General features: G+C 38.6%; 1 protein-coding gene across 11 annotated transcripts in view; it reads left to right on the top strand.

The window, feature by feature from the left end:
* The first annotated feature begins 5,484 nt into the window (after positions 1–5,484).
* The window catches only part of SETD5 (SET domain containing 5), a 76,819-nt gene continuing 63,766 nt past the window's right edge, over positions 5,485–18,537 (top strand). For 8 of the 11 annotated variants that reach the window (XM_045831970.1, XM_045831968.1, XM_045831960.1 and 5 more), the window contains exon 1: positions 5,485–5,611. The gene's annotated coding sequence lies outside the window, so the exon portion shown is untranslated. The remainder of the gene's footprint in view (positions 5,612–18,537) is intronic. The other 3 variants (XM_045831963.1, XM_045831967.1, XM_045831961.1) reach the window with 3 other exon arrangements.

Genomic DNA, 18,537 nt, shown 5'->3' with positions numbered 1-18,537 from the left:
GAATGTTACCATTATGTAGTATAAAAAAGTACAGTATGAGATTTTAACCAAGGGTCAGTGAAAAGACGAGGCTATGAGAACTGTTGACTAAGTTGATGAAAATTCATATACTAGAGATGGGGTTAGTTAGCTTGTAAAATAACTAATTCTATAAACATATGAAAATGTGTTACATTCCTATTGTCAGCAGGAAAAGCCAATCTTAAACATATTTTTAAAAAGAAAAATACTAGAAAAGAAAGGGTGATTTAGTACCAGGACAAACTAAAGGTCAGTGATGACTGAATTCTAGGAAAAAAGCTGGAAAATTAGTACATGCAACTATGGCTTTGAGATATAATCAGAGGCAGAAATAGTCTCTCTAGTCACCATGAAGGCATACATCATGATACCAGGAATAATTCACCAGGTTTAACCCTGGCCTAAATAAAATAAACCTAAATATTTGACTTCATGCTCCTATATGTTATAGAACTGTTCATGTTACAGAACAGTTCTGTAACAATCCAGATTCTCAGGAAAAAAAGCTTCTGTAGAAGTACGACCTCCAATATAAAGTACAGTGCCACCAGGTAAAGTAACAAAATGAAGACGTCTCAGCCTGTAAAGCAAAGTACCAGACTCCTGGATGTGACCCAACAAGGTGCTCTACAATTAAGACTGACGTAAAACGGTCAAACCAGTCTTAACCTTGTACCACTGATCCTTATCACATTCTGGATTAACAACTGCAAACCATAAATGAACCAGACCTCCTCCATGCATAAAAAATATAAGAAAGCAACATTATATAGTTCAATTTTGCACATCTAAAAAAAAAAAGCCCTTTCAAAACTTTCACTCTCTCGTGCAAGTTAGCAACATACTTAATTTTTGTCCTAGAATAATATGGCTCTACTTCAAAAGGAGATAGGCTGCTGGTTTATTAAAACATTATAAAGCCTAAGGAAGTTAAAGAACAGGAAGAGGATAAGTACAGTGGTTCATACAGGAAACCCAAACAAGGGTTGAACAGTGGACAGATGTATTCAGAGACCATGAGGCATTAATTTCCTTTATGAATAGCCAATTAGGAGACTTAGGTTAAGTATGACCCTGAAGTTTCTCCATAAGACTTGTTTCTGTCTTTTGTGGAATTAAACTATCACTTAGAAGTCATTTCACAAATCAATAAAACCAACATTTATTGAATACCTACCTCTGTGTTCAGGCACTGGGGAATCAAAAAATAAGTCTGTATCTTTGAGGAATGCATTTAGTGGGAAAACAGACAAAAACTGGGAACCTTCATATTAAAAAAAATATTTGTAATATGTTAACATCCCTTTTAAAAGGAAAACAATCTGACCTACAAGATCCAAAAATATTAACTTTCACTACTCTTTGCCTTTCCAAATGTTTTCCCATTCAAGTTTCCGTGAAGTGGGCGGGGGTGCAGGGAGCAACTTAGTTGAGGAAAAAATTAGGGACAAAGTAGGGAGAAACACTGTATCAGAGGTATTTCTCAAATTGTAATCATTTTTGTCAGATAAACCATGGCCCCAGGATGTTTTTGCAGTGTAGTTTCTGGGCTGCCAACATCAGAAGCAAATAAGAATTTGAAAAAGAATATAATTCTAGTGCTTCTCCCCTCTGTCTCAACTGAATTCATATCTGGGTGGGGATGGGAATCAACATTATAAAGCAAGTCAATTGTGTGCACTGAAGGTTAGAAAACCCCCATCCAAGGGGTCTCATATTCTAGGGGAAAATTTTCAGCAAACAACTTTAAAATTATAACTGAAATCTGTAAGATGCTATTTTACCACATAAAAAGCATTTTAGTGTTAAAATATATCTATTAATTTATACTTCAAGATGAAACTCAACTTTGTGATGGTTTCCTATAACTTAAAATATTATACTCAGGGCCTCCTCTGATGAAGTTAGGACTGGTTTCATTTACATTAGATATAGTCCTATCACCACATGGTTTCATGAAATTCCACTTTCCTAAAATTCATTACGCATTCTCTTTTGAGATCCAAACTAGTTAATACCTACTTTCTCAACACACTGTTGTCTAAGGAAGATTTACCTTTAGTAAGGGCTTGTTGGATTTAACTCACAGCTGGGTTCAGTTGAAGTACAGAAACAAGCAAAATAAAACAAGCAGGAGAAAAAAAAATAAATTAAGTGGGCCAGAGAAGTCCACTGCTCAATATGGAGAAAATTATCAACGTCCATATTAAGTACGCTGCAATCCACAACACAAACTTGTGGCTACAGCTACACTGCCCATAGTGGCAATTTAAATTACATAAAATTAAAAATCCAGTTTAGTCACACCAGCCACATTTCCAGTGCTCAATATTAATATATGGTTAGTGGTTACCATATTGGATAGCACAGATAGAGAACATTTCCATTACCGCAGAAGATTCTACTGGATAGTGACAATCTAGAGCACTAGCAAGCATACAAAGAATGATTTGAGACCAATAATCTATCAAACCTTATAAAGACATCTACATTGGAGTGGGTCACCCACTCCATTTTACTTAGTATTGGCTACACATCAAGGATATACTAGTTTAGTGGTACAAGACTCAACAAGAGCCTGTGGCTCAGAGTAGTTAAGAGAATTTAAACAAGCAATGACAACAACCTGGGAAGAGCTATGATTCAACATGCTGGTTATGAAAGCAGGGGAAAACACTGCTAACTTTTTTATAGGGGAATCTGGCTATTAGAATGATAGATCACAGAAGGCAAGAACATAGAGGAGATGATTACTTTAACTGAGCCTTAAGTCTTGAAGGGGAACAAGCATCAAAGGTAGCATTCCAGCCAGAATCATCCTACAAAGTGGTGTGTCACTATGATTTGGGTAAACAGTACTCAATTCAGTATGACTTAAGCAGAGAAATAGTATTGGTGTTTACCTGTGGAAAATTGCCACAAATGAAAAAGCTGTTAAGAACAGATGAGGTTAGCCTATTGAGGAGCCTCAAATATCACATTACTGATGATGGAATTCATCCTGTAAGTAGGTGTCAAGTCAGTAAAGGAGTTACATCAGTCATTTTCACGAACAGGCTGTATTTTAGGACAATTGTCCTGGTACCATGTTAGATCAAAAGAGAATACCGCAGGCATAGGCACTAGCTTGGAGGCTATTAGTATCATGGCAATTGAACTCAGTTACTAACTGATGAGAACATAAAAAACAAGATGGATTGAGAGGATATTCAAAGAAGGTAAAAGGGAGATGTTGCTGAACCTCATGTCCAATTCTCAAACAGTAGTCAAGGTCAGAAGTAAAATACCAACAAAAAAAGGTAATCCTGGCATGAGTGAGGCCTCTGCTCAGGTTAGGCAGGCTAACTGGGGGGTGGAACCAATCTGTCTGGTTTCATGACTCACCGGGCTACCAAAAACAGAAGAGGAGAAAGCCAATAGCATGTTTGTGGGGACTGGATGAGCAAGTACAACAAACAGAAAATAGAAAACGGGCTCAAACTAGGAGTTAGAGCTGCTAAGGTGCCTGATCCTGGAGTTGCAAGGAAGGGGGCCTAAAAATTTTAAGATTAAGATTTAATGTGCAATACCGTATTTTCGAGGTTAAGTAAGGGTCTCAAATGGGGTGACTATAAAACTAAGTCTGCCTTTAGGCTCTCATTTTATCCCCAGGAGGAAAAAAAACTACAAAAAGGACTTCAATTAGTAATACACACGCAGTCTTCTTGTAGTATAAAACCAGTCTGCCCTCCATTTCTCTCCTCCACTCCTATTATAATTACTTTGTGACACAAGTCTGTGGGAAGACAAGAGAATTTGGGCTCACCCTCAAAATATTACACCTGCTGAAACCCCTGCAGGACAACGCCCAGGCACCAGGTTAAGCATGGGCAAAAGAATCCCGCCCCTAATCTAGAAAGAGCGACTCGACATGGAGGCGATGACGAGATCACGGGGGAGGGAGAGATTCTTCTAGGCCCAGGGCGGTCCTTAAGAAACTGGAGGCAACAGAAAACTCCCATAAAGGTATTGCGGCACTCCCCTCCCCCTGCCTGAAAGGGTGCGGCCCTCTCTCCGCCTCTTCCACTGCAGCTCCTTCAGGGTAGCAACTCGCGCCGATTTTCAGAGAACATGCGCCTCCCACCCATAAACAGCCTGGCCGACCCCTGCTCCATTCCCCACCCCCACAGGTCCAGGAGCTGGTCGGGCTAGTAAAGCCTTTTGGGCGGCGGACGCCCGGGGCGGAGCCGCGGTGCCACCACCCAGAAGTCTCAGCCCAGCAACCCGCCCCCACCTCCAGCGCGCGCTTCCTGCCACGTTGCGCTCGGGCGCGGGGCCAGACACTGCGGCGCTGGGCCTCGGAAAAGAACGTACCAACGACCGCCTTCCCGCCACCCCCGCCAACCCGTGCAGTGGTTTCGCTCACTTGGGACCCGAGCCAATAGCAAGGGGCCATTTCCCATGATTCAGCAACCAATCAGCTGCCGAATCCGAGCGGCGGGTAAACCGACTCCCCCAAAGGGGAGGGTGGCAGGACGCCCGCACAGGAGTCACTTTCACTGACCCTCCTCCTGCCAACCCCCTCGACGTATACTCTTCCCCCCCTACAGGAGGCCGACCGCACCCGTATATCCAACTCTCCCCACCTACCTACCCACCCAACCTAGGGAGCAACGCGAGAGTTCCTAGGCAGCTACGCATTCCCGCCCTGTAACTGACAAGCCCTTTACTCCAACCAGAACTCGCCATTTGTGTTTTCACACACGGCGGGAGGAGGAGCGGCCAATCAGTGGCAAAACTGAACAGGAAGCGCTCCTCCCTCTGCAGTAGCAATGGCTCCGTCTGGATTCGAGCCTTTTCTACGCCTCCCTCCCCCTCCGGTAGCTGCCGGGCGTGCCTCACTCCCGCCTGCCCCTAACCCCCTTTTCCTACCACCACAACAAACGTTATACTCCCAAATTCTCGAGGAAGAAGGGAACCCCCAAGTACCGGTCAAACCACCTCAGCGAACCATTACTCCCTCCGTATCCACCAGGCAGACCTCCCACCAAAGTTCCGTTCCCCTACCTAGCCGAGGTTCTCTAAAGAGCTCGAGCTCCAAAGCACAGCCTCTTCTCTAGGCAGCCGCGGCAGCTTCCGCTGATTAGCGGCGGCTTGGCCAATGGGTGTGGGGCGGTGGGCGGAGAAGCCAATGGCGCGGCGGGAGGGGGCGTGTCCCAGGTGCCCCTGGCGCCGGCGCTGGTAATCCCCGTGCGGTCAGTGGCGTTTCCGCTCGGGCAGCGGCTGAGTGAGCTGCTGCCGCCGCCGCCGTCGCCGCCGCCGCCGCCGGGGGAGGGGCGGCCGCCGCCCGCTTGCGCTCAGAGACTCACGCAGCCCCAATCCCGCCAGTCCGCCAACACTGTAGTGCCGGCCCCCCCTCCTCCCTTGGCCCTTCCCCCACCCCGCCTTTGCTCGCTCCGCCTTTCTGCCCCCACCCCCACCTCACGGGCACGGGCTATTCCCGGCCAGGAAACGCCGTGGCGCCGCGTTGGGCCTAACTCGAGTCCTGCTGCCTCCCGGGAGTGCCGTGCGCTGCAGCCCGGGCCCAGGCCCCTGCAGCAACTGGGATAAGGTAAGGGTCCGACAGAAAAGAGGGACCTACCCTCTCGACCGGGCCCCGAGGGAGGGAAGGGTCACCTCCTCCGTCTACCCGCGCTCGATCTCGGGATGTGGGCCTGGCCCTCCCCAGGCTTTTAGCAGGAGGATGCTGCCCCTTCTCATCTCCCTCGACACGCCTTACACACCGTTGCATTCCTCTTTCCCAGGGAGAGAGGTCCCCTTAGTAATCTAGTCGACCCCACTACCCTTTTCATGTTTTTCCTGGATCAGGACGCTTCCCCTCCCCCAACGTCTCTTCACCCCTTTTCCTGGGAACTGCCTACTCCACGCTTACCTTGGATTTCAGGATAAGCCTCTTTCTCTTCTCTTAAAATACACAGGCATACTTTTTTTTTCCCCGCAAACCCCCAACCCCCACCCCAATTTGCGGCCTGGTGACACACTGATCGTTCAGGGGGCCTTTATATCCCGTTTATAATGTTTCTCGACGCCTTCCCTGTCGTTCTTGGGTCCTACATCTCAGGTGATTGCTTCCTTTCCCACACTAAAGACATTACCTCTGCCATCCCCACTCCACATTCTTGGGTTCCCTGTGGCGTCGGCCCCAGTATCTCTGAAATAGTTCTATTGAATTTGTAGGGTTTGGGCTTGGAGTTGAGCCAGATTGTGTCGTTCTCCCAGCCTTGGGCGTGGAGAGCAATCACTTGAGAATGTCTTTAAAGGCAGAAAAATTTACCCTTTATGAATTCCCATTCCCTTTGCGTGGAAGCTAGGGATGTGAAGTGAATGGCCGTGAGAAGTCCTGGTTTTTAAGTAGGTGAATCGCGTGAGAGGGAAAGTTTAACTGTTGGGAAAGCCCCCTCTATGCTAATTCATTCTGTAGAGGTCTTTTGCTTGTCTCATTTCTTAGGAATAACTGGTCTTTCGCTTGGATACTGATGCTGCAGCCAGCTCTGCTGGTCTGGGTCAGGAGTGCATATATGACCTGCATTTTCTGCTTTCTCATGTTACTTGTGCAATGTGTTCACCACCACTAACTCATTTCGTGCCCAGATCTCTGGGTTCCATTAGGCTTTGTCTATACTTTAGTTCATTTCTCTCGTTTTCCCCGTGTTCATAGTACAGAAAGAACCCCCGAGTTCTATGCTAATTTATTCCATGACTTGACTAAACAAGTTGCTTTTAAATGATTTATTTGTAACCAAGGTCATATTTACATTTTTTGTTGGGCAGATGTTACATAGCTATACTCTTGAGTTTAGCACTGTGAGCTTTTTCAGGAGAATGTGTACCCCGTATTTTGAAAATTTCTTGGTGGTTGACTTTATATCATTAATGCTTTTAGGTCACTCAGAAAAGAGTTACAAGTTGTAATTTTAGATGTGTGGAATCTGAGCTAGGACTAAAGTAGAGAATATTCACATAATCAGAGGTTTTGGGGCCTCTTAGAGGACACAGGAAAAATTTTTTTATTGGATTTCTTCCAATTTTCTCAGGAGGATCATTCGTTTTCTTCTATAGCCAACAATTCTGCCTGTTAAAGGATTGTAGTCTTTAAGGTTTACTCAGACTGTCATTAAGATACAAAAATGAATTACGTCTTTTGGTAGGGCATGACACAGGCCCTGTCTCTGACTGCAAATTTAAATTTGACTGTAAAAAGAGTGCTTGAAAAATTGGCCTTTTAAAGACTAAAGCTTAATCTTCTGTCCTAAATTGCTGGCTTAATTAAAATGAGTATTTGGAATTTGGTAAATATTGATTTTTCTAATAAAAGGCCCTTAGTTTAAAACTAAAAGGGTGACCTTAGGATTGTTTCTTTCTAAAGCGTAATTCCAGCTCTTCTGGCATGGAGTATTGGTCCAAAAAAAAAAAAAAAGTGCAAGGAGTGGGGGTAGGGTAAGGAGAAGGTTGTTCCTTTGGGTTGGATCACAGGGGTGAGTATACAAGGCAGCAGCAGCTGCTGGCTCTGGAGCTCTGGTTGCTACGTGAGAAGCTTGAGTAGTGCTGGCTGCTGTCTCCAGGGAAGGACAGCAGTGCAGCGTCCATTAATGCTGTTGGCTGCAGGGAGCTGCACTTAGGCAATGGCTGCTTCAGTACTAAGAAGAAACCTTGCTTTCCTGGGAATTTTCACTGCTGGGCTGGTTTGCATTTTATTGGTGAGAGATGAGAATTCATAACCTTCTACCCATTTATGGATATCAGCATCTGGAAACTGGATTATAGTAAAGACTTAAATTTTTTGTTTGGTTTTGTTTTGGGGGCAGACTTCTGGTTTTTATCTGTAGACTTGCGTTAGATAGAACTGAAAGTTCCATTAGAGTTTTAATTTTTCAATCTATTTAAAATGAAAGTAGTAATTTAAGGATCTTTCTGAAAACCAGATGGGGAAAATATCAGGGGTTTTGTTTTTTTTTTTTCTGTTATTGACATGTGTTTCTCCAACTCTTTAATCATTGATTCAGTTTTAATATTGTTAATCGTCTCCTGCCTTTCAGTTTTTAGGCCATATTTACTGTATGGAATAGATGTTTTGCAAAACATTTTACTAAATTTGGAATCTTGAAATAGAAGTGCCCTTTTCAGAATGATTTGTAAATGTAAATCTCAGAAGTATTTTCCTAATTTCTGTATCACTTAATAGATTTCTCCAGATTAAATTATTTCTTTGGAGTTTGATTTATAAAATGGATTCATATTGTGTGTGTGTGTGTGTGTGTGTGTGTGTGTGTGTGTGTGTGTATTGAATGTAGTTCTCCAGGACCACAAGGATGTATATTTGATGACGATCCATCTGCACAAAGGCCAGACTAGAAGGAATATTCAGAAATCTGGTAGTGTAGTGTACACATGCTTGAGAAGATGGCCTCTTAGCCTCTTATGTGGCCTCTCCTCCCCCACAGCTCCTGTACATTAGGAAGATCTCTGATTGAGCAGAACAGTTTGTTGAGTATGGAAGTACTTGAAGGAGAGCCACCATCCAAATGTACCACCAATTTCATGCAGTACTTAACTGATGCAGTGCCCCCCACCCAAGACTCTTAATATCCTATATTTTTTCTCTCGGAATTTGATATGTTTGACTTTTGTGTAAATGTACTTAAAATCCCACAATCATTTATAATGTATAGCATGACTGTGGCATTTGTGGCAGGGAACTAAAAAGAATGGAAATGAGTTTTGTCATTCACGAATGTGGTTTGCATTGTCTCTCAGTGATACACAGTGACTAATGAAACAACCTTTCATGGATACTATTTTTAGGTGCTTCTAATTTTTATTTCTATCATGTATAAAAGATGCATATCAGATAAGTATGGTTTCACTCATGGTAGCTGTTTAACATTTTAGATATAAATGTTTTTGTGTTTAAGTTACTACATGTTAAAGTTACTGATAAAATAATTGTTTTTTCATTTGTATTTCCTGTTGTTTGGAACCCATTGTGATCTTGATGTAATCATTTGCTGAAAGATTATAGAGGCCTTTTTCACAGGATTTATTTAACCAGTATGCTTGAAAATTTTTATATCTTGTGATACTGTTTTGTGTCCAGGAACTTAACATACTTTCCGAAGTTACTCTGGCCCTTCTAGGGGAGAGAGGCTATTTAATTTTGTCTTTGGACATGAAAATAATATGCAGACAACAACTTGTACTTTGTCCTCTTCATCGCAAAATAATTTATGAAACATTAGGCCATAGTTAAGGACAGTCAGTGATTATTAGGTACATCCCCTCAGTGAGAAAGTGGATCATGAATAGAATAAAACTTTCTTGTGACTTCTGGCCCCACTATGGTGATTTGTCACTTTAATTTGAAACTAAAAGGTCTAGCAATGGAATTTAGTTTATAAAAATTTTTTCAGGTATTGTAAAGTAAAATTTTTTGATAGGGATATTTTAAGACAAAAATTATTTTGTAAAATATGTGAGAATGTATATTTTAGTATAACTGGTGGTTATTTATAATTTGATTTAAAACATCCTTTCAGAAAGCACTCCTTAAAAAAAAATAAATGTAATGTACTTGGGATAGACAGTGATTGGTATCATTCCTTACAGAGAAAAATTCCAAAATACATGGTGAAATTGTATTTTTAACCTTTCACTTGATGCTGTGATTGATTTCTCTTGTAAAAATTCAGGGAAGTTCATGAAAGATGAGAAAATACTGTTGTTGTTTTTTAACTTATCAGTATATACTTCGTTGAATTAGAGTCTTATGAAAAGTGTCCTGTTGTATATTCAAGTTTAAATTGAATAAAAGGTACCCAGACTTGGAAGTGGAAGATTATTAGAAAGCATCATTTTATAGAAATATTCAAACTCTTAACATTTTACGAAGGGAATTTGAACTATAATAAAGGAATGATGAAGCTAAATCTCATTCTACTTAAATGAGCCCTCACTGAGCAAGGAATTTGTAATCCCATCCTGCCTCACTCAGTTTTTCCATCATATTGATTTTGTTTGCTGAGTACCTCAGGGAGAGGTGTAAGGGTCACATTAACTATCTTTGATATAAAGACGGGAAAGGAATTTTCTGTTTATTGGAATAATGTCTTAGTAGTTTTAAAACACTAAGATTATTGGCCTGTTTTGCTTTATGTATTCGACTAATGGTTTGGTCTGGCTGCTTTCTCTTTTATGCTCTTCTGTCTTCGCAATATGAAAATTCTCAGAGTTTTGATGGCAAACTGAATTAATAATAATCATTTTCTTAGCCATGTTAATTATGTGTATATACCCAGAGCTGGGAACATTCTTTGGCCTATATTATGAATTGTAAAAAAGCAGGAGATACAGGAAGTTGAACAGAATTTTTTTCTGTCTGGAAAATCAAGTTTTTGATGTGCTACCTACCTAATACAGGCAAAATACCGAATTCCTTGCTGCTCTGTTTAAAAAATAGGTGGAAGCATGGGAGGAGCCTGAGACCTCTGCAGCAGGATTTGGTCTACGTAGAAAGGAAGATTTTTGTTTGAAATTGCCAGCTGCTTATGTCAGACTGACTCCCTTATTATGCTTCTAGTTGGCCTGTCAATATGGCCAAACAGCTAGATAAGTATGGGGCAGGACAAAGGGCTCTTTGCACAGCAGGGAGGCAATGCAGGTGGGGGAGGGGCAGGAGGTAGGGAAGACAGGAGGAGGAGGTTCTTTTCCCTGGGAGATTATTCATTTTGGCATACAATTAAAAGAAATCATTTGTACTTCCCACTGAAGCATTGAATTTGTGCCAGCCATATACTGCTAACCTGAAATTTTGTATATCCCTGAATATCTGGTAGGGAACCATGCCTTCCTCCAAGGAAAAAAATAAAAAAGTAAAGCTTTGTATGGGTGAAAAGAAAATAAATTCCTTGATCTCCACCCTCCTAAAATACAAATTATCTCCTGAGTAGACCAGTTCTAGAGCATTTAGAGCAGAATTCTCCTTAAAAAAATGGAAAAAGAAACCCTGACTGGTGTGGCTTTGTGAGTTGGGTGTTGTCCCTCTTACCGAAAGGTGGACAGTTCAATTCCCCGCCCAGGGCACATGCCTGAGTTGAGGGCCTGCAAGAGGCAACACATCGACGTTTCTTTGGAACATCAATGTTTCTCTCCCTCCCCTCCCCCCTCTCTAAAAGATAAAATCTAAAAAAGGAGAAAGAAATGGGAAGGAATATTCTGAATATTCCTGAATATTTAGGATATTCCTGAAGTTTTATCTGAATAAAACTAATATTCCAACATACACATTGTCTTTATTTGTGTTGGGATTAGATCACATTAAATAATTTGTTTCCCTTTGTGAAGGTTGCATATTGTTAGCTCCAGTTTTATAACAGAGGAGAGCACCCTGCAGCATTTATGGGTTGGCTTGCCATCACCTAAAATACTAACTGAAGAAAGACAATTTCCTGGAGAACCTGATTTTCCCCAGAGATTTCCTTCTCCCCTACTTTTTAGTGTTGGCACAACTTTGATACATTTGTGCTCTACTCCCAACTAAAAGTGAGGTGATTGCATCCATATTACTAGAATTATGATGAATCATAGAGTTGGAGATCTGTGAGTTTATCTGGCACTTTAAGCAAAATTACAATATTTGAACGTTTGGGCCCTTGTGGAACTTTTCATTAATATGTTAAAAGGATCAGTGTCCTGATCCTTTTCAGTTAGTTTTAAAATAAATGTCAAAACAATACATGTGTGCTAGGCTTTTTAAAACCACAATATTAGAGAATTAACATTCATAGACAAGTTAGATAGCAATTATTTAGCTTGCAAAAGGATTCTTCCTTTATAAAGAAATATATGAGTTATGTTCAGTTTCTGCTTTTACTTAATATATTTTAAGAGAATTTGAATTTTAGAAATAACTGGTCAGAACTCAGGTTTTCCAAAAGCACATCTGTTGCTTAACTTGAAATGCCACCTGTATTACAATGTTATTAAACTAGTCTTAAAGTCTTCCCTTCTATCTAGACTGCAGAAGACAGTAAGGAAATTGGAATGCTAATTTTTGCTTATGGATCCAGAGCTGGTGACTGCTAGCAAAGAAGAGATGTTTTGTTTTAACTTATTAGAATAACTGAAAAACTACCTTTAATATACATCGTAATAATAATCAACCCTGATCAAGTTTTGTGTCATTTCCCTCTGTAAAAGAAAGATACATGTGTTCACCTACTTATATTTCTGTGTGTACTGGTCTTGGCAGTAATGATATAATATTTTGTCTGAAAAGGGAAATTTGACTTAATGTCATTGACATTAGTTAGAACTTTTTTATCAGTAAAATAGTGACAGTGTTAACATGAAATTTAGTAGGCTCTATTTTCCATTACTAAAGAAATTTAGGGTAGTTGTTTCTTCTCTTTGTAATCCATTCATATGGATTATTGCCATAGATTTGTGGGACTAAAATAGAAACTATCTAATTCAAACCCTGGCCTCCATTCCATACAGTTTTTTCCCATGTACTAAGACCCACATGGCTAGCTCTAAGGAAAACTTTGTCTTCCTGCACACCCCCCACTTCCCAATTAGAAATTTCTTCATTGTGGCTTCTACTGCTCCTAATACCTGAATCTTGCCAGAGGCCCTAAAAAGTTCCTGGCAAAAATCAAGCGGGGAGTGGGGAACACATTTTCATTCCAAAGGTATTGATAACTGCCTTGGCTCCCCCAAACAGTTTATCTTATTTCTAATAAAACCCTGCCAGCAGTAGCAGTAGACTAGAATGAAGGTGAAATGCAGCACTGTACTTCATCTTGCATTTGCAGCTGCTCCACCTTTTTTCCTGCTATTATTATCCCATAACGCCTCTCCCCAGCAAAAAGAAACTAGGACAAGAGAGGGAAATTGGATGGGCTAATACGATTTTTACTGTGGTTATGGGTTTGTTTATATGTACTTAAACACAAAGCTCATTTGTTTCAGTCTTAAAAGTAAATAGTGAAAGATTTTATAACTCCAGTATATTCTACTGTCTTGATACTATTTTTAAGCATACTTAATTTTCATTGGCTGTCCACACAATCATTCTGACAGATGCCACTGTCTTGTTAGCTTGAAGAAATAGAGATTCTTCTATAGATACTATTTGCCATTTGTATGGGGAATTACTAATTTGTATAACTCAGATTTATGGGTAAAATAAGGTTAAAAATTAAACCTTTATGCTTATCCCTTTATTTTAGTGGAGGTGAAATTGTTAGAATATAAACTTTTCACTCTTCAGAGTTCTTCAGGCTACATAATTAACATTCTCCAATTCAAGCCTTCTTTTCCCACACCACCACCCACAAAAAAGACATTTTATTTTTATCATTTTTACTGTCTTCTGCTGCTGAGATTTTCTCCTCCCCACTCCTAAAATGTGAATACATAAATAAAATCCAGGAATCTAATGAGGTGTGTGTGTTGCTGAATATAGTAAGAAGATAGTTTCATAATTCTTAGAAATTATGATCTGATTAGGTTGTTTTAGTATTATAGCATATTTAATAATATGGACATGTTATTAATATGTGTCCAGATGGATCTCATTGTTTCATATTTGTACCCATTGTCATTTTATCTGAGGTTGTTTCTCTCTGCCAACCCCCGCCTGGTCTCCATGGTTTTGTATTCCTGCCCTGTTATGATCTTTGGCCTGTGTTGAAAATCTCTATTTCCTCCCACCAACCTCTGTGCATGCCACAACACATACAATTTGTACTCGCACAGCTCTGTGAAGGAGGATGATCTGCAGTTAATAATCAACTCTTTGGGCATTCTTGGGATCCAAGGGCAGTTTTATTTATGAGGAAGAACCTGGAAAGACCTGTTGGCAGTTAGACTGCCTCTGCATTCATGTTACCTTTTCCTTTGTTAACATAAGCTGTTGAGTTCATTTGTTTAATAAGAGAAACCAGAAGAAATGGAAGGGCCACAGTTAGATATGGATATTTAAAATAAATGTTTATTATGATAATGTTCAGGATAGAATCTTAGGGCACATTTTTTTTAACTTTATTTTAGTTCTAAAGATAATAGAGTTTAAACTCCCAAAATAAAGGATTGTTGAGGCGGTATAATTGATTGCATGCTCAGTGTAGCATTAGATTATAACATGAATGCATAAGTTTTTATTTTCTCAGTCTCTGTAGTGCAAACTACTATCACTATGCAAGTTTAGTGTCTTTATGCGCACAGCCTGAAAAATAGGTGGAATAACTTCTTAAAAAAAAAAAAGATCTGAGGGAAATATGGAAGCTAGTCCAAATCTTTGAAGTCCCCTTTTAATTTTTTTGTTGTTGCTATTACTAATTTAGTTTTATCTATGGGAATTAGAACTTTAAGTTGTAGATTAGTAATAGAACAAAATAAGGGTAGATTGACATGGTGTCGATGCACATTTTAGGATGAGGCTAGAATTGTACCAAATTGTTACATATTTAGGCTATTTTTATTTTAAAAGTTTACTAGTATTTTTAAATCTGTGAAGTGGCATAAAATATTTACGGATAGAATAGGTAAGTTACCTTATTGGTGGCACATTATAATTTATTAGAAATTTAAAAAATGAAATTACGTTGATATAATATATGGATCTCAGAAGTTACTGTAGCTAAACCACTTAGACCAAGTAGGTAATACTGCCAGCTCCAAGGCTCTTTGGAATCTAGGCTGGTTGACTAACTCAGATTGTTTTTACCTTACTCTTTCTTAACCTCTAGGCTATTAAAATTTTAAGTGTTGCTAGGAATAAATTATTTGTTCATAAATGGAGTAGGGATTTGGGCCATATGGGAAGACATGTAATTTTAGACAAGCAAAGTTCCAGGTGAGTGTAACTTTCCTCTTACAGTTTAGTTTATCATGAAAAGGAATTGGCTGGAAGTGTGCAGAGTAACTGAGCAACAAGGAGAGAAGTAGACATATCCCTCTATGAAACAACTATGTGCCAGGTAAGAGAGAGGGAAAGTTTTTTTATGTAGAATATCTTAGTTTTTCTGAAAATGTAATATTTGGAATGTGTTTCTATGGAAAATAGTTACCCAAAGGATTGAGTTAAGAATCTTTTGTGAAAATCAGTTTATAATTTAATCTTTTACAGATAGAGTGACCATATGTCTTGTTTTCCTGGGACAGTCCTTGTTTATACCTACTTCAAAATTAGAAATAGCACTTCTTTCTCAAAAATGTCCCTGTTTGGACCATAAATTATATGCTAACCCTAATTATAGAGGATCCTGGAACTTTGTCACTACATAGCAACCCATGTATTTGTCTTTTATAGAGTTCTTCTGATTCTCTGCTACGATTTATCTGTTGGCCTCTGAAACCCTCCCCCCACCTCTATTTTACATGAGTGGCTTTTAGAATGCCTTTTCTTTTTAGTTGGTGAGGAAGACGGTAGAGATATATTTGATTAATTTTTCTATTATGAAAAAGTCCAAATACAACAAAATAAAGGGAATAGAAAAAATGGATTCCCTTTGGATTTTATTTAAACGATTCCATTTGATCAAGATAAGGTCCATACATTGCTCTTAGTTGATAAATTTAAGTCTAATTTATAGCTTCTCTCTCTCTCCCTTCCTCCTTCTCCTCATCTCTCCATTTTAAAGGAATTTATCATTGTATAAAGTTTCTACTCTTTGGGTATTGAAGATTGCACCTGTGTGGTATCACTTAACATATTCTAATAGACGACTGGCACGCACACTCCCATTATTTCATGTAAATAGTGATTGGAACAATTGCAAGTATACTGTTATAAAAGTACTGTGTACTTCCATTGAAAGTTACCTAATATCTGCTTGTCTGTGTGATGTTAACCACCAGATGCTATTTATTGCCCAGATCAGCCATTTTTAAACTTTACACTATTAAAAATTGTCTCAAGATTTACCAGATCAGATATTAAAACTGAGACAAATTTTAAATTATCAATAAATTTAAAAGTAACAGGCTTAATAGAAGGCAACTGCTTTCTCACAGCTGCTTTGGTATTTAATTTGTGTTTGTTTTGGTTGAGGAGTATGAAGAAAACCTTTCCTCACACAGGCGAGTCATTGAAAAGGGAAGGATCTCACATACTCCCTGAAAGAATCTCGGGAACTACTTATTATTTGGTTACACTAAGATGCAGTTTGAATACAAAAGGCAAGATTGGTACCTGTTTTTCTCCCCTTACCAATTTTCAAAATAATAGGTATGTAACCTAACAATATCCAAAGGTGATTAATGGTTATTATTATGTACTTGTGGTTTTAAATATATTAATGTGTTTTAGTTTCTGGCAGTTATTTTTGACATTGACAGTATCCCACTTTTGGCACTTCCTCCTGAGACCTTTTAAATACTCATGTTCAGTCACTTCCTGGCTTGTTTTTTTGTTTTTTAATTGATTCCTTGCTTTCTCATATGACAAAATGTTTCAGGATCATTCTTTTTCACATTCCCTGCCCCAAATTCAGAATTACTCATATTTGCAACACTGGTTTCTTTTAGTGGGAAATGGTACTTACAGACCATAGTCTGGAGGCTAAGAGTGTTCTTGCTCTTGGGTTGGTCCTTGTTTCTAGACCTTTTCAATGGAGAGAACTAAAAAATGATTTCTTTTCTGTCCTTTTTTCTTTCTTTTTTTAAATACCAGTTGTTGATGTTTGACAACTTTTGAGTTCAGTACTACACAATATTTTAGTAAACTTACCTTTTCCCCATACCCTAAATTCCAATTTTTGCTAACACCAATGTAATTACTGTTTGCTTTGTCCCACAATGCATGCACAACAGTTTTAGAATCTCAGAACAGTATGATTACTGGAAAGTGAGTTGCTTGTTTGTTTTTGCCCTTAGGATATGTTCCTTTAAAAATGTGTGCTCAAATTACAGTGTTTTTAAATCACTTTGAATAGTTCTCTGGTTACATCACCAACTTGATATACAGTGAGGTTAATTTTTTTTATTCACTTTCAGATTTTTCAGGGATTGCTTTTTGTTTTATAATTATATAAAATATGATTACTTAGTAAAACTTACGTCTGTGTATAGTCCAAGAAATCTAGCTTCTAGTGTTTCCTACCCTGTTCCTTTTCTGTCCTTATAATACAATTTTACAGATTATTCATAACTATTTGAAGTAATTTTTTTGTAATGGTACTTTTATTATAACAGAAGAAGCATTTAAGTTAGTTACTAAAAGTATCTGTTTATAGATTTTTCAATAATTAATAAGTATTTTTAGGCCATGGAAGAGAAAGGTAGACTTTTCTATTTTACTAGTGACCACAATTTTTTGCCTTAATATAAACAGTTAAAATAAGAAACTTCCTTTCTCAAATAAAAATTATCTCCAAATGCTGTACGACTTTCTCTTTGTCCCCAATGATTTCAGATACTAAATCCGACTAACACCTGGGACACACTGGTTCTATAAGTTTTAAATTAAATCTTAAACTTGTTGAATACTAAGTCTTTTATTGTATTATAATAGCCTAAAGGGGTTGAAATATCATGGTTAAGCAATATATATCACATTCTAATATGATATATTTGTATTATAGGCCAAAAAGTATTAAATCAAGCTATATCCAATGGTGCAGCAATAATGATTGAAAGTGCAAGGGTTTTGAAATTGAATCAACTTCCGTTCAGTTCTAGTTTGTAGGGTTTTTGCTCTGGCCTTGGATAAGTTTCTTAACTTGGTGAGTTGAATTCTTTGGCTAAATAGGAATAATGTCTTCCTCATAAAGGTGGTATAAGCATTACATGAGCTAATGCATGTAAACTGATTAAAGACACAATGGCTGATACAAAATAAGCATCCAGTAAATGTTAGCTTTTATTTGGAAGTTGTTATTATGAACATTTTATCAATTCTTTAAACTCTATCTGCAGCTTACTTAGGGTAAATAATGCTTATTACACGCTGTAAATATAACGGTTATTTTCAGGACTCCACTGGTATATGAAAAGAGCCAACTGTTAAAGGAATAGTCAAGGCCTAACTAAAATTTGTTGGAGGCTTGTGGCTTTACAATGTGCCAGTGCTTACTATATAAATATAATTGCATTTAAAAACTTAATAGGTAAGGGATCTTTAAGGAAACATTTTCTTTTCAGCTAGCCAAAGTCCTTTTCAGATATTATTAGAAATTATTTTATTTGAAGTGTCTTTAGGGCACTGTGTATGTTGACCAAAGTTAAAGAAATTTTTTTAACTCTAGAATTTTAAGATACGTCTGTCTCTTAAGTGCCTTCGGATAAAGCTATAACACCAGATTGCTCATTAGGTCAGGTATTTTGGTTTGTTTTAGTTATATTGGCATATAATTGACAAAATTGTAATACACTTAACAGTACAACATGACTTGATATACATTGTGAAAGGATTCTAACAATTGAGTTAATTAACTCATTAATCCCTTACATTTACCCTTTCTTGGGTAGAAGGATAAG

This window comes from Phyllostomus hastatus, unplaced genomic scaffold (assembly GCF_019186645.2).
Source record: "Phyllostomus hastatus isolate PE091 unplaced genomic scaffold, TTU_PhHast_1.1 phas_contig_16, whole genome shotgun sequence".
Classification (NCBI taxonomy): domain Eukaryota; kingdom Metazoa; phylum Chordata; class Mammalia; order Chiroptera; family Phyllostomidae; genus Phyllostomus; species Phyllostomus hastatus.
The sequence above is the reverse complement of the archived record's forward strand: the minus strand, read 5'-3'. Positions and strand labels throughout refer to the sequence as shown.